The sequence below is a fragment of the Candoia aspera genome, chromosome 8 (assembly GCF_035149785.1).
Source record: "Candoia aspera isolate rCanAsp1 chromosome 8, rCanAsp1.hap2, whole genome shotgun sequence".
In the NCBI taxonomy this organism is placed as follows: Eukaryota; Metazoa; Chordata; class Lepidosauria; order Squamata; family Boidae; genus Candoia; species Candoia aspera.
In genome coordinates this window covers 8,024,780-8,037,711 of record NC_086160.1, presented here as the reverse complement: position 1 = coordinate 8,037,711, position 12,932 = coordinate 8,024,780, and positions in this window count along the sequence as shown.

Sequence of the window (12,932 nt, the reverse complement as noted above, 5' to 3'; positions counted from 1 at the left end):
GTCTTATAAACTGCCTTAAAGGAAAAGAAATCAAATGTTTGTTTTAAGTTCTTACTTGCAGTCATTGCTTAGGTTTTGTGCAAGGGGGGAAAAAATTAAAAACACAAAACTCTGCAAATTTTCAAAACCTGAAGTCATGAATGGGCAATGTCGGTAACATTCAACAGCTTGATTCATTCTGCATTTTGATCAGGGGAAAATTTGTTGTCTCCATTTACAACAAATTTCAGAGTCTTGTGAACAACTTTTTAAAAAGTGTTTGGTGTTATTTCATTAAACAGAATACAGTTTTTAAAAAAAAAAAAAAAAAGCTTTCATGCCACTTTTTCTTGAAAAAGTGCTTTGAAGATGAATTTGGATTCATTTGCGTGTCATACCCTTGGAACAGAACGCAGAGAAGTCCTAAGGATATGTGTGGGGTCTTGGACTTCAGTGCAGAGATTAAGCATCCTTTGATTAGAAATAAAGGGTCAAAGGCTGATGCTAAGGTCCTCTTTTATTCTGAACTATGCTGTCGAAGGAACCCAAGCACTGTACTTTTCCAGTGCTATAATGAGACATGTACATTAGACATAAATGAAAGCAGCAAAAAATTACAGTCCATTTTTTCAGTCTATTCTGTGCTATGTGTTCATAAGAGAATACTGGCATGAGGTTTTAGAAGGTCCTTCAGAATGGTTTTCAGTGGCTGCTCCATCTACACCAGTGAAACCCACCTTTTCCCTTGGAACCCCTCACCATCTCCCAGATGTGGGGGCAACCCCAAAAGGCTGCTTATTCATCTCTCATCAGTGGTTGTATTTTGCTCCACATAAAATGTGGGCAGGTTGGTGGATTCGAATGAGTAGAAGCTGAAAGGAGTTATTGAGCAAAGGGAAGCAAAAGAACAATTTCAACTGCAAAGTTTGACACAGAGAGGACACTTTCACAGGCAAGACAGCAGGGATGGGATGGGATGGGATGGGATATAGAATAAATATACAGTGGATATAAAAAGTCTACACATCCCTGTTAAAATGCCAGGTTTTTGAGATGTAAAAAAAGCAGACCAAAATAAATCACTTCAGAATTTTTTCCACCTTTAATATAACATACAAGCTGTTGCGGACCCAGTCTATAAGAGAATTTCATCTGGCGGGGTCCAGGAAACGGGCCTTCTCTGTGGTGGCCCCCACTCTCTGGAATATCTTGCCCCTGGAGGTGAGGCAGGCCCCTTCACTCCTGACCTTCTAGAAGGCACTGAAGACCTGGTTCTGCCATCTCACCTGGGGCAGGAAAGTGAATAACCATTCTTGGGGGTGGCTCGCACCCTAGAGTCCCTCCCACCAGCCTGGATTTTATATCTTTCTTGGATTTTATTTATTTATTGTATTTTATGATAACTGTTTTATGTGATTTTAATGTTTTTGTTTTATGCTGGATTTTATTGTAAACTGCCCAGAGTTCCTCTTTTGGGGGAGATGGGCAGTGGCTAAATTTCAGTAATAAATAAATAAATAAATAAATAAATAAACAAATAAAATACAAGCTGTACAATTCAATTCAAAAACAAACTGAAATCTTTTAGGGGGATAAATAAAAATAATAAAAAAAATAGAATAACGTGGTAGAATAAAGTGGCCTGTGCTGAAGCTTACCCCTAGGAAAGGCTTCCCAGCTTATACAGTATTCTATTACAATTATTCATACTTCCAATTAAGCACATTTACTGTTGATACTTCTTGCTCAGTGGTTATCAAAACTTTATGCAAGACAGTACCCACTCATCTATCAGAGACTCCCTGCTGGCCTCGGCAAAACACTTGTAAAATGAAGAGATAACACTCTTGAGCTAAACCCAATTAATTATGAGAAGGGAATGAGAGGAAGGACAAAGGCATGCTTTTAGACATCTAAGGTCTGTGCAAAATGAGCTAACAGAGGATCCCTTTCATACAGAAAACCATACAGAAAAATGAAGTGTGGCACTAAACTTATTTGGCATTACAATTGTCTTCCACAGTAGCGCTACCTGCTACTCACTAGCTTAGAGTAATAAGTAAAGACAACTAGCAGTATTTCCACAAAGCCATTACATCTACTCTCCAATGCCTCCAAAGCCATTTGATGATCTGCAATCAGACTGTCAACTCAGAGACCAACCACAAGGAGCACAAATCTAAGCCTTGCCCTGAGATGCTGCAGCCGCAACAAAAACCTCCTCGCCCAGACTCCACATGGGAGAGACAGAAAGGAAAAAGGTGATTCTCCTGCCCTGCAGCTTGCTCCAAATGGGACTCTAGTAAGAAATCATCAATCCATGTAGTGCTATCCAGCAGCAAGGACTGAAGTGTAGAATTGTTATGACTGCTGTTCTAGTTGACAAGATCTTACCAAACTTAGTATGTTCAGTAGAACATCTGGAGAGGATTCTTTCTATTTCAGATGAAGTGGTAAGTGCATTTAATCAGTAACAGGTTTGGTAGAGGACACATATTTGGCGGATGGCACATGTTCTTGGACTGGTGATATACACCCTATCCAAGATGAGATTTTATTCCTTCATTAGAAACGTATTCACACAATGGGTGCTCTCCAAAGCCTCTATCATTTGCAGTTGAAACTGTTGCTGAGAATGTTTTCCCCAACTTAAGTTGATGGACCAGCCGAAGTTCTGCCTAGATTGAAATAGCGTAACCTCACTGAGTTCTCCCCGTTAGACTACTGTGATCCCCTGTATCTATCAATACTATTCAGAAACTGCAGTTATTCCAAAATACAGTCAAAAATGAGTAATTAGATCACATTGAGGTAGTTTTTTGTTGAGTTGAGCTTGATTCTTGGTGACTTCATGCATACTCCATACAGTTCTTGGCAATAGTTTGGAAGGGATTTGCCACTGCTTTCTTTTGAGATATCGTTAGACTTCACAATTTACAAACTGGGAGTCCTTTTCAACCACTAGGTTCATGAGGCAGAAATCTGATGCAACTGCTAAAAAGGCAAATGTTAGCTTGGGGAGCATTAATCCCAAAAGTTAGTAATGTTTCTGCCATTGGCTCGCTATTCTCATTCCTTTCTTTCTCTAGCAGGTGTTTTCCAGGATTTGTTCTTCTATTCAAACATCAGTTTAGCATTAATAAATGGAGTGGGAGTAGGATAAATTTTTCCACATCACTTTATTTCCATGGCTGGCAAAGACTGGTTTCAGGGTGCTTTTAAAGGCACAAGCAGGGATTACTTTAAACATTGGCAACCACACTCAGACAAATGTGGGTATTTAAATGGAATTCTATGAGAACATCACAGCACCATGCACACAGACACTCACAGTTCAATATGATTTTCTCCAACTTAATTGTAGGTCATCTTGGCACACATACAGTATTTTAACAGAGCCATGAAACATATTTCCCCTTAACACCCTGCTTTTTATTTCTCTGTTCACTAATCCCTCACAGGTATTTATTTATAAGTAACGTTCAAATCACAATGCAGTCATGTTTTCCCTTGCTTTGCCAAATTCATCTTCAATCCAAGGGCAAGAAGAATAAAACACCTGTTATTTTTCCTCTGGATCCTCTCCAGTTCAACAAAATCCTTTTACACAATGAAATTCCGAACTGCCATGCAAGGCTCACATGCAGCCTTTATCAACTTGCTACAGAGAGATTTTTAAAAATTAATTCTTTTCCTTCCTCCTGACCTAATTCGGTGATTATATAGTGCTTTTCAAAGCTAGATTTCCTTAGCATGTTGGTCACTATTCACCCCTAGATGTCACAATCTGGATTTTTGCTATGTTAGAATGATCCTGTGTTTGCTTCTCTCTTGCAGATCCTGACTGAAGTTCAATTTACTGTGTTTAATCACTGTCCTGAACAACCACAACAGAAGTAAGAGTCCTTCTAAAAAGGGCTGGTTTTAGATCTGGGCAGGTACAAAAGTTATTTTAGTTCACATTTTAATACAAAATTTCCCAGTTCACACTTTTTGAACCAACACAAGTTGCATTTCAAATTCTCCATTTGATATATTTTATGGTGTGGTTTTCTAGTTTTAAAAAAAAGGGGAGGATTACAAAAATTAAAATATGTGTGCATAATATTTGTATATATTCTACAAATTATTAAACATGCTTGGTCAAATTATAAATTCATGTATTTGTAAGATTAATGTATATACTCTTCCTTCGGAGTTCTGATTCCTTATATTAGTTCTGAAGTAGGCACTTCCCTGTCTTTGAAACTTAGAAGGCCAAAGATACTTGCTAGTTTTTCTAGAAATACAGCTAAATCATCACTGGAATGTAAATATAGGCAAACCTTTCTGATAGATCCCTCCAGTGGAAAGAAAACCACCTCCCCCCCCATAACGATGGTGCATGTAGATTTTTGGGAAGACTTGTTATTGTAGCAGACTAATATGGGAATGAGCTGAAACCATCTTAAGGCTGGAAAGTTAAGCTGTTTCCTCACAAAATAGCCATCCTGAGAGGCCTGACCCAGATCAAGACCCTGGTTTATGAGACAAAGGGACTTAAAGCATTGTGTCAGCCCCACCGGGTAAACCACACCAGGAAATCAACTCCACATGAAGGCTAAAACTACTTTTATTGAAATTAACTATAATAACAGAATCTTCCAACACAATCCTGACTGTGTGACTTCTCCCCTTCTTATACTCCAGTGAATTAGGGAGGCATCTGCCTGTGCCACTTCCAAATGCTATCTTGCTTCCCTAGACTAAAAAAAAATGTTTCAACCTCTTTCACCTAAGTAACAGTTCCTGCGTATGAAGGTCATCTTCCTTACTCTCCACATCTTGTCTTGATCAGGAGGAGTGCTGGCTATTTGTATGAGTAGATGAACTCTTCCTGCAGAAAATAGAGGGGAGTTTGCTATGCCAATATCCCATGTGGAGATCCTATCTAGAATGTTGAACCCATGTGTAGGTCTGTGGCAAGAGTGGTTGTGAAGTATCTACCAGATAGTCTTTGATTATTCAGGGAATTTTCAATAGCTCTTTTTAAAAAAATTTCCAGCTACCTCAGTAGAGATGCAAGGCATGCTCATTTACAAAGATATTTCTTCGAAAAGAATACAGCAAGGGGAAAAAAAGAGCTACGTTGTCCTCTAATCCATATTCTTGATGAGTCTTGTATTAAGATATTGTTTCTTTCCATTTTTTTCCTTTATGTTTAGCCAAATCTCTTGGCATTCACGATGCCCCTGGAGAGATTAATCCATTAAATAGTCTGCTTTTATGGGTAACAACCTGAGGACTCAATACATATATTTCCACTTCCTCAGTGTCAGTCAGTCCAGATTTATATTGTATTTATTGCTAAATAGTTTCTGACCCAACTAAGAATTCAGATCATTCCATAAGAACATAATACTAGACTGGATCAGGCCAAAACTCATTTAATCCCATGTTTTGTGGCCAATCAGATGTCTCTGGGGTGCTCACAAGCAGGAGATGGAGATATAGCCAGCTTTTATTGATCCCCTGCAATTAGTACTTGGTGCCCTAAATTCAGAGGTTACATTGAGTTTTGACTAATAGCCCTTGATAGCTTTGTCCTCCATAGAAGTAAACAATCCCCTTTAAAGCCATATGAGTGCTGTTGTGTAATAATGCATTTCACAGGTTAATAATGTACTGTGTGAATGCTTTCTTTTGTCTATTCTGAATCTCGTTCCAGTTAGCCTCACATATAAACCAGTTGGCTTTCAGTGTGTTAACGAAGAGGGACATACTTAAAGGTTATACTTTGTGGTTATCAAATATTCAAACATTAAACCCTTCAAGGCAGGAATAGCATCAACAGTTGTTGTTTATTCGTTCAGTCACTTCCGACTCTTTGTGACTTCATGGACCAGCCCACGCCAGAGCTTCCTGTCAGTCGTCGCCACCCCCAGCTCCCCCAGGGACGAGTCCGTCACCTCTAGAATATCATCCATCCATCTTGCCCTTGGTCGGCCCCTCTTCCTTTTGCCCTCCACTCTCCCTAGCATCAGCATCTTCTCCAGGGTGTCCTGTCTTCTCATTATGTGGCCAAAGTATTTCAGTTTTGCCTTTAATATCATTCCCTCAAGTGAGCAGTCTGGCTTTATTTCCTGGAGTAAGCATCAACAGGGGGAGGAGAAAAATGACATAAGAGCAAAAGTTTGACCCTCCTCTCAATAGTCCTGAACTGGATTGAGTCCCTGAATATGTATTTTATTTTTACACTGCCTGACTCCCAGCAACACTAGGTGCTAATTACAGAAAAAAGACGGACTGAATCAAGCAAGGGTTTAAATACAGGTGTGTGTGATGTGATGTGTACAACATCCTTAGAGAACACATTTTCACAAAAGCTGTTCAATAAAGAAAAAGGTTGAAAAGGTTGCTACCTTTTAAATATGGCAAATTTTATATAGCTTGGGCAATTTTCAAATTGCCTTTTCAAAGAGCTAAATTAGTATTTCAAAGGCTTTCTTGAATATGGGTATATATTGTTGTAGTCTAATTATTAAATATGGGGTACTGCTTTTACTGTCTGAATTTAAGCACCTAAATCTCTTTTTAAAAGAATGTATTAAAGCTAGCTTCTGACCTTTATGGCTACAGAGAAAAGTCTAAAGATATGCAGGGAGTCTTTGAAAAAGCTCATAAAGTTAGCCTTTGATAAGGTCATTTTCTGTGTCCTACAGAAGTTCCTCTTCATTCTCCTGATTTGTAACTAATTCTCCTCTTGCTCTGTTAAAAAGAAACAGGGGGAGAGAGATTACAGAAAGATTGTACCAAAATCTATAAAAACTATAGTCAGAATTTTTAGCATAATTTATTCAGAGGATTTAAAGTGTTTCTTCTGCAGGGGACAATTGTTCTGTTTAGAGGTCAACCATTTCATCCAAAGTAATATTAAGAGCACTAAATTTCCAGTGGCCTTGCAGAAACCCAAAATCAGTGCAATGGATTATTTAAATACAAGTGCACCATCTATAGAGGGAGATACCTGCTGATGAGTGAAGTGATTCTCCAGCTGTACTTGTCAAAAACTGGGGTACTGTATGCATGCAAGCATGGAAACCTAGTCCACTGAGATAGTTTAACCCTGGTTAGGATTTACCTTTTGATCAGTTATTAGAAGGTGAGCATCTTTGAGCCTCCTTTGGCTGAAATGTAACTCTCAGCGATCTCTTGGAGACACTGACATAATTTTATTAATAGTAATATGGAAGTGGAAGCCATGGCCTTCTTCTAGTTTTTTTTTTAATTGCCAACCTTGAGTGTTTTTTTTTTATGTCTCCCATTTAAATATTAACCAGGTAAAATCATGTCACCTTTATCCTACCACTTATCTGGAAGCATTAGGAAATACTGTACATCTGCACTTTTTGGTTCTCTCTGTGTGACTGTACTTTCTGCCATAGCCCTTACAGATTAAAGAATAACCTATTATTTCTTACCCCTTGAAAGAGAGTTTACACTGCAACCCAGCTACGGCAGGACCTGTCCTATCATAATGTAGCTAGTTGCTAGAAGTAGAAGCTGAACAGGTGAAAAGCTGAATAAGGGTTTGTATGCCTATACTCTAAGACAGAAATGCACAGCTCTTGAGAGTGTTCTCCAGGGTCTTCCAAAAGATCTTACCAAATTTTAATTTTTAATGTGACAGAACAGGAAAAGCATTCAATCCTCAGCTGGAGAAAAATCAAATGAAGCATTATTAATTTTATTAAAATGTAAATGAAATGCAATCAAATTCAGTTTATTCTGCTAGTAGCATCCATGGCTTTTTGGAGTGCACTTCTGCTCCAAGAGATCAATCTTCAGGTATATCTCGAAGTTAGGAGTAGATGAATCTGTCAGCATTGCTTAAGCACAACTTTGTTTTTACCCATTTTTTCAACAGTTTGCAAACTCATAAAAAAGGGCCAAAAATGTATCATACATTAATGGATTTTATAAGCATATTTGGATTGGGAAAAGGATCATCTGCTCCAGAGATCAAAAGAAATGTGATTCGGTTCATGTGCTAGTTTGAGAAGTACAAATTCATATTAGATACTGAATCTGCATCTTATTATACTAGAGACCTGAATTCTGAATCTGGACAAGATGGAAGTGTTCACTGTGAGGAATCACATTTCCAGAGCTCTGTCGCCCCTGTTTGGAGATGCTTCTAAAGACTCTTTCTGGTTTTTATCAGCTTCAGTTGAGATACTGTTTTCCTTCCTGGAAGAAAATAACCTTAAAATTGTGATACAATGCAAGCATGATTATTGTAATATTCTCTATGAAGGGTACTCTCCACTCCTGCTTCAGAAAGTTCATTTGACACTGAAGTCAGAAATGAGTTTGATCTTTGGAACAACTCAAAATGATCCCATTGTGCAAGTGTCAAAAGCACAGTATCTACTGCCATTTTGTCTCTGAGAAAAATGTAAATTGATGATTATTCCCTTTAAATCCCCAAATGCCTGGAGTCCAGGCTACTTGGGATAATGGTTCTATCTATATGATCCCCCAACACATACACTAAGATCTAAGGAGGTTTGATTGTACAGAAGCCCAGTGTCCTAACAGCCAGGAATCATGCTGAGACAAGGAACTGGTCTCTAATGTTTAATTGCTTGTAATTAACAGGAATCCTAACAAACTGAAGAAGCGTGGGAAAACCCAGACATATAAACCCCAAGGGTTAAGGCGGTCCCGATCTGTGTCTCTTTGAATGGCCACCTAATTCCTCAGTACTACGCATGCGCTTAACAGTCTGGATGGGAGCCCCCTGCTCACCATCCTTACTCATGACACCCAGGGTCAAGAATCTCAACTTTTTGGAATGCATCCCAGAAGGAGTTAATAGATCTAACCTCTCTTTTAGCTAAAGCAACCATGCCTATTTCCACAGCAGTTACAAACTCCTGAGAGATCTTAATAGTAAATGACATAATCAATGTTGTTGTTTATTCGTTTAGTCGCTTCCGACTCTTCGTGACTTCATGGACCAGCCCACGCCAGAGCTTCCTGTCGGTCGTCAACACCCCCAGCTCCCCCAGGGACGAGTCCGTCACCTCTAGAATATCATCCATCCATCTTGCCCTTGGTCGGCCCCTCTTCCTTTTGCCTTCCACTCTCCCCAGCATCAGCATCTTCTCCAGGGTGTCCTGTCTTATCATTATGTGGCCAAAGTATTTCAGTTTTGCCTTTAATATCATTCCCTCAAGTGAGCAGTCTGGCTTTATTTCCTGGAGGATGGACTGGTTGGATCTTCTTGCAGTCCAAGGCACTCTCAGAATTTTCCTCCAACACCACAGTTCAAAAGCATCGATCTTCCTTCGCTCAGCCTTCCTTATGGTCCAGCTCTCGCAGCCATATGTTACTACAGGGAACACCATTGCTTTAACTATGTGGGCCTTTGTTGTCAGTGTGATGTCTCTGCTCTTAACTATTTTATCGAGATTTGTCATTGCTCTTCTTCCAAGGATTAAGCGTCTTCTGATTTCCTGACTGCAGTCAGCATCTGCAGTAATCTTTGCACCTAGGAATACAAAGTCTTTCACTGCTTCTACATTTTCTCCCTCTATTTGCCAGTTATCAATCAAGCTGGTTGCCATAATCTTGGTTTTTTTGAGGTTTAGCTGCAAGCCAGCTTTTGCATTTTCTTCTTTCACCTTCATCATAAGGCTCCTCAGTTCCTCTTCACTTTCAGCCATCAAAGTGGTATCATCTGCATATCTGAGATTGTTAATGTTTCTTCCAGAGATTTTAACTCCAGCCTTGGATTCCTCAAGGCCAGCTTGTCGCATGATGTGTTCTGCATACAAGTTGAATAGGTAGGGTGAGAGTATACAGCCCTGCCGTACTCCTTTCCCAATCTTAAACCAGTCTGTTGTTCCGTGGTCTGTTCTTACTGTTGCTACTTGGTCGTTATACAGATTCTTCAGGAGGCATACAAGATGACTTGGTATACCCATACCACTAAGAACTTGCCACAATTTGTTATGGTCCACACAGTCAAAGGCTTTAGAATAGTCAATAAAACAGAAATAGATGTTTTTCTGAAACTCCCTGGCTTTTTCCATTATCCAGCGGATATTGGCAATTTGGTCTCTAGTTCCTCTGCCTTTTCTAAACCCAGCTTGTACATCTGGCAATTCTCGCTCCATGAACTGCTGAAGTCTACCTTGCAGGATCTTGAGCATTACCTTACTGGCATGTGAAATGAGTGCCACTGTTCGATAGTTTGAACATTCTTTAGTGTTTCCCTTTTTTGGTATGGGGATATAAGTTGATTTTTTCCAGTCTGATGGCCATTCTTGTGTTTTCCAAATTTACTGGCATATAGCATGCATTACCTTGACAGCATCATCTTGCAAGATTTTGAACAGTTCAGCTGGGATGCCGTCGTCTCCTGTTGCCTTGTTATTAGCAATGCTTCTTAAGGCCCACTCAACCTCACTCTTCAGGATGTCTGGCTCTAGCTCACCGATCACACCGTCAAAGCTATCCCCGATATTGTTATCCTTCCTATACAGGTTTTCTGTATATTCTTGCCACCTTTTCTTGATCTCTTCTTCTTCTGTTAGGTCCTTGCCATCTTTGTTTTTGATCATACCCATTTTTGCCTGGAATTTACCTCCAATGTTTCTAATTTTCTGGAAGAGGTCTCTTGTCCTTCCTATTCTATTGTCTTCTTCCACTTCCGCGCATTGCTTGTTTAAAAATAATTCCTTATCTCTTCTGGCTAACCTCTGGAATTTTGCATTTAATTGGGCATATCTCCCCCTATCACTGTTGCCTTTTGCTTTCCTTCTTTCTTGGGCTACTTCTAGTGTCTCAGCAGACAGCCATTTTGCCTTTTGGTTTTCTCTTTCTTTGGGATGTATTTTGTTGCCGCCTCCTGAACAATGCTGCCAACTTCTGTCCAGAGTTCTTCTGGGACCCTATCTACTAAGTCCAGTCCCTTAAATCTATTCTTCACCTCCACTGCATATTCCTTAGGAATATTAGTGAGCTCATATCTAGCTGATCTGTGGGTCTTCCCTAATCTCTTTAGTCTGATCCTAAATTGTGCAAGAAGAAGTTCGTGATCTGAACTACAGTCAGCTCCAGGCCTTGTTTTTACCGACTGTACAGATGTCCGCCACCTTTGGCTGCAAAGGATGTAATCAATCTGATTTCGGTGTTGTCCATCTGGTGAAGTCCATGTATAAAGCCGTCTCTTAGGTTGTTGGAAGAGAGTGTTTGTTATGCAGAGTGAATTGTCTTGGCAAAATTCTATCAGCCTGTGTCCTGCTTCGTTTTGTTCTCCCAGGCCATACTTACCTGTAATTCCAGGTGTCATTTGACTGCCCACCTTAGCATTCCAGTCTCCTGTGATGAAAATAACATCTCTTTTAGGCGTGTTGTCCAGTAGGTGCTGCAGATCCTCATAGAACTGCTCTACTTCAGCTTCTTCAGCATTTGTGGTTGGGGCGTATATTTGGATCACTGTGATATTAGATGGCTTGCCCTGAATTCGAATTGAGATCATTCTGTCGTTTTTTGGGTTGTATCCAAGCACTGCTTTAGCCACTTTACTATTAATTATGAAGGCTACTCCATTTCTTCTGTGGTCCTCTTGTCCGCAGTAGTAGATCTGGTGGTCATTTGATGTGAAGTGGCCCATTCCAGTCCATTTCAGTTCACTTGATTATTGACATAATCAATACATATAAATAAATCCAGTCATCTATCCATCCATTGTAAATCTCACATGATGCTGTTAGAGTGTCCCATGCAGCCTGTCTTAAAAGATCTGCATAATCTGTAATATACCAAAATACCCCAACATATATTTATCAAGCAATTTATGGTGTTGGTAGCTCATCTATGGAAGCCTGCTATACTTAAAATGAGATTCATTCTTCTTTTATAACCATTCAGAAGCTAAAATAGTTACACCAGCATTCAACTTGGCCTGTTATGTCCACTTAATTTTCTTTATCTGCTGTGGCAGTATAAGCACAGGTTAATTGACTGTGACCTCCAATTTTACTCCCCACAACTCTGTACTTTTCCTCAAGGATTTAATGAAGGTTTTTTTCTGACCTCACTGAATCTGAGCAACTTGACTTGTGACTATAACCCAAGTTCTCAGACTCCATGATTGTGTCAACACATATGACCTCACCATTGTTTCCATAATGCTTCCGTGGCATTGTTTAGCCAAGTTAATTAATTTTTGACATCCCATTTCAAGGGCTTGATTTGCATGATGTGGTTGTTTGTTTCCAAGCATTTTCATTGTCACAATAACTTATGTGAGCCTCATAAACCCATCTATTAATCATGAACTCCAAAGTCTGTGCACCAAGAATTCTGTAGTCAAGACACCATTGTCCATCCACAAGAGAGAAGAATTACCAAACTTAGAAATTCCCAAGTTTTCACAAGTACAAGAATATCATAACATTACTTTTTTAAACAAAACTTAGGGGAAGAGAGGTAAAACAACCTGATGTAGCATGCCTTGTGGGACCTGAACAAGTCTATGCTGGGAAGGGGCCAGAAAACTGGGATAAGAGAATGAAAAAAGCATGGTTAGGTAGTTGGAATCCTGAACAAGACCATCCCAGATTACAGTTCCCATTTCCAAACTTCTAACTAATAGGTCTTACTCTATTTCTTTTCTTTTCCATATCTTCTGAAATATAAGGTTATGCCTCGGTTCTTTAAAGACGATAATACTGATGGTTTGAGTAACGTTGGCTTTTATTACAAAGCTGTCCTAAGGAACACTAAGATACTGCATGGGAAACCTTTTGAGCATTCTGGGAAAAAAACTGCATTTCCATGTAATACCACTGTATAATATTTTAACCTGCTTTTTACTAGTCATATGCTAAACTGAAAATATGCTTAATGATTCTTTTTATGATGGTAGCAGAAGAAAAAAGTATGAATCTGCCTTTAAA